The sequence below is a fragment of the Carlito syrichta genome, unplaced genomic scaffold (assembly GCF_000164805.1).
Source record: "Carlito syrichta isolate Samal-C Ts95f unplaced genomic scaffold, Tarsius_syrichta-2.0.1 Scaffold312893, whole genome shotgun sequence".
NCBI classification, from domain to species: domain Eukaryota; kingdom Metazoa; phylum Chordata; class Mammalia; order Primates; family Tarsiidae; genus Carlito; species Carlito syrichta.
Genome location: NW_007256989.1, coordinates 499,659 through 503,431, shown reverse-complemented (window position 1 = coordinate 503,431; position 3,773 = coordinate 499,659). Strand labels below are relative to the sequence as shown.

The 3,773-nt window shown below is 40.2% G+C and overlaps 1 pseudogene across 1 annotated transcript in view; it reads right to left on the bottom strand.

Annotated features, from left to right (window-relative positions):
* Positions 1 to 2,534: 2,534 nt before the first annotated feature.
* LOC103272603 overlaps positions 2,535 to 3,773 on the bottom strand; it is a 2,128-nt pseudogene continuing 889 nt past the window's right edge. Inside the window, exon 2 of the transcript XR_505129.1 lies at positions 2,535 to 3,672. The product of XR_505129.1 is annotated as a bifunctional purine biosynthesis protein PURH-like (transcript). The remainder of the gene's footprint in view (positions 3,673 to 3,773) is intronic.

Genomic DNA, 3,773 nt, shown 5'->3' with positions numbered 1-3,773 from the left:
TTTCCCATCTAAAATGATTATTTTTCACTTTTTGTTGAGGACACTATCCATTTTGTCATTCTTATCATTTAGTTATACTTTGGGTAAAAGTCACCTGGATTATTTGATTTAGCCAAAAAACATCCAAAGGACATTTATCTAACATCTGTTGTGGTAGGCATTCACTCTTGGCTCAGTCTAAAAGTCTCCAATGGCATTTATCAGATGTTCACTTTTTCTGAAATTGTTCATCTTCCCAATACATTGACCTCTGACAGCTAGAGGTGGTATGTTAAAACACAGCTTGCTCAACAGTGTGATGAATTTACCTTTGCAGGGTCAGGTAAAGCAGACCAAATGGGTAGGGAAGAAGCAGTATCAGAGGAAGTTCTAATAGCAGAATATTTTTTAAAAAGTGCTTGCAGGAGGGAAAAGTAGTCTTTACCCAGGCAGACACATGCTCAGCTACAACTTGGAATTCAAATATTAAGAATTAGAAGACATGCTATTTGTTGGCAACTAACAGCCTCTACCTCAGTTACTAAATCCTGGACTTCAGGGTTTATTGTTCTTCCTCTCCCTGTGGTTTGACTGATTCTAGAATATCCAGAGACATTTGAGGCTACGTGTTATATGTGTATGCATGAATGCATGCATGCGTTCATTCATTCTACAAATATTCATAGAGCTCTTTCTATGTGCCAAGCAATATATGAGATACTGAATTATAAAGGGTATCAGGCAGACACATTCACATCTGGGGCTGTATCTGTTTCCATAAACCTGATCTCCTCTATTCATTTACCCACTCCACTATCAATAATAATAAAAATATCTAACATTAATTGAATTCTTTTTATGTGCTTTTCATATACTGTTATTTAATTGTTACAATACCAGATATGTACTATCAATACTATAATCCTTGTTTTACAGATGAGGAAATTGTGGCTTAGAAATATTAAGTAACTCTCCTAAGGTCACAGTTATAGATGGCAACTCCAGGATTTGAGCCTGGATATGACTGACTCAAAGCTCATGCTTTAACTGCTACTTTATATAGATTTTCTCAAACCATAGCAATGGTTCTAGCCACGAAAAGTGGAAATTTCTCTAGAAGACAATGTATCTTTAAATTAAAACAAATTTGTAAACAAAGATGTATGTGCACGTATTTTCAAAGTCAAATGGTTCTGTAAAGCTTATAAAAACCCTGATGCCAGCCGGGCTTGGTGGCTCAGCCTGTAATCCCGCGCCTTTGGGAGGCTGAGGTGAGTGGATTGCCTGAGCCCGCGGGTTCGAGACCCGCCTGGGCAGCGAGACCTCATCTCTACAATAAATCAAAAAATCAGCCGGGCGTGGTAGCGCACGCCTGTAATTCTGGCTACTCGGAAGGCTGAGATGGAAGGATCGCCGGAGCCCAGCAGGCGAGGCTGTGGTGGCCGGGAGCGGCCACTGCACTCCAGTTTGGGTGACCGAGTGAGATTCCAACTCAAAAAAAATAAAAATAAAAAAATAAAAAAACCCTGATGCCTTGGCCACTCTATCTCCATTTACCATTCCCTGGCATTAAACACTTCCAACTCGTTTGACTTCTCCTCTCTTGTTTTTATGTACTTCTTAATTTTTCGTTTTAGGTATTAGTTAATGAATTCTTACCAGGCAAGTCAAAGGTTTATATTTCTTTCACTGTCCACCCCCACTCTTCATTCAAATAGTGCTCCCTACCCATCAACCTGTATTCTCCTAGTACTGTATAGTTAAAGCATACTTTTGATTAGGTTTGTATCCATCATTTACATTATTCTGCCTATGTGAATGCTAATCAAACATGAGCCATGTAGTACCCTGGGATGTTGTCTCTTCTTGCATAATGGGTTGTATTTCTGGAGTTTATAATTGCCTTATGCTTTAGTTTGCTTAGTGTTCAATGCACTTATCACAAATTCCTCCTCCAACCCCTTCCCCAGTTGTCTAAATCTTCCTCAAACACAGCAGGAGTTCTGTCCATTTCTTCTCCTAGCAGAAAGCACTATGAGAGCCTGCTCCATTCTAGGCTGGAGCAAGGGAGTCATCCTGGAAGTTTTTTTTCTTCAACATACTGGGGAGTCTCTTGAGTTAGATCCTCATTTTAATAGGTCTATTGTCTTTCTTTTCCTTGATCTAGAAACTTCCTGAGACAGGTGAAGAAAACAAAAATGTTGACACCCTGAATGTCTTTACCTTCATGTTTATTTTACAGTTTTGCTGGATAGATAATTCTGTGTTGGAAATATTTTCCCCCCAAAATCTTAATGCATTACATCATTCTCCTACAATACTAAGCTGATTCCTAATCTGTTTTAATAAGCATGTATCCTGTTTTTCCCATTTCTAAAATATTTTAGGATCTTCTTTTAGTTTCCAGTGCTCTGAAATTTTACCAGGATGTCCTTCAAAGTATGGCAAAAAAATTTTTCCAGTTGTTAAGACAAAATGTTTTATTTTTTAAGAAGTTATTTCTAAAATTCCACATGACTATTCACCTCCACATATGCAGGGTAAGTATGACAAAATCAGTGGTGAAAGAGCTGGAGATTTGTATGAGTGAGGATGATTCCCAGTTCATTGCAGGCCTCAATCACAACTTTGTTAGCAGCAGACCTGGAAGTAGCTGCAGTGTGTGCCATGCCACTCCTCTTACATTATCTGTCTACATTATCCCTAAAAGGAAAGGAGGCATCAGAGCTGACAGAAACTTCACTTCGTTTGCTTCTCTGTCTCTGTTAATAATTCAGGGACTTCCTCAAACAGCGCCTTCCACTTTATTAAATCTTCATCCTCATTGATGGTTCCAGTCACATACTGATGGATGGCATTGGAGATTTCTGCTCTCTTCATGCCTCCTTTAAACTTCATTGAACGCATTCATGGAAGGTGACTAAGCCACCCAAATTTGTCTTATCCCCTGCAAGGCATGTGCAGTGTATCTGCTCCAATGCCAATAACCTGCCCGTTCTTGGCATAACACATGGAGTTAGATTGCGTATACTTGACAGCAATGAGGTCTACAGTGAGGTCTCGGAGGGCAGACTCCGACAAATCTTTATTCTTGGTAACAACATTGCTAAATAATGACCTATCAGTGACACCATTATTTCTCTTCTGGCTTAAACGAAGACCAAAGAGAGTTTAAATTTCATTTTCATCTGGTTTGTAAGACCAATCTAGCTGAAGAACACAGTTGTTCCCATTTTTCTTTTTGGAAAGTATTTTCAAGGCTTCGTCTTCATATCCTGGGATGATAATACCATCAGATACTTCTCTGGAGATAATTTTCACAGTTGGTACTTCACAAACATTAGATAATGCAATAAAATTATCAAATGAAGACTTCCTATCAGCCCCTCCTGCTCTTGCAGTTGGTTTGGGTATAAGGGTTTTATAGAGATCGTAGACTATGCAGACTTTGGCCTCATCTTCACAGAGTGGAATTCCAATAGCAGCACCTGCTGGGCTAACATGTTTGAAAGAGGCAGAGGCTGGGATGCCTAGTGCCTCTTTGAGTTCCTTCACCAGCTGCCAGGCATTCAAAGCATCACGCAAGTTTATAAATCCAGGGCCTCCATTTAGAACTGTGATGGGAAGCCTGGGCTTCAGTGTGTACAGCTGGGTGGGAGTTTGATGGGGCTTCATTTCATACCTCAGAGGCATCTGAGATATTCCTTTTTTTTTTGAGTCGGAGTCTCACTCTGTCGCCCAGACTGGAGTGCAGTGGCCGCTCCCGGCCACCGCAGCCTCGACCTGCTGGGCTC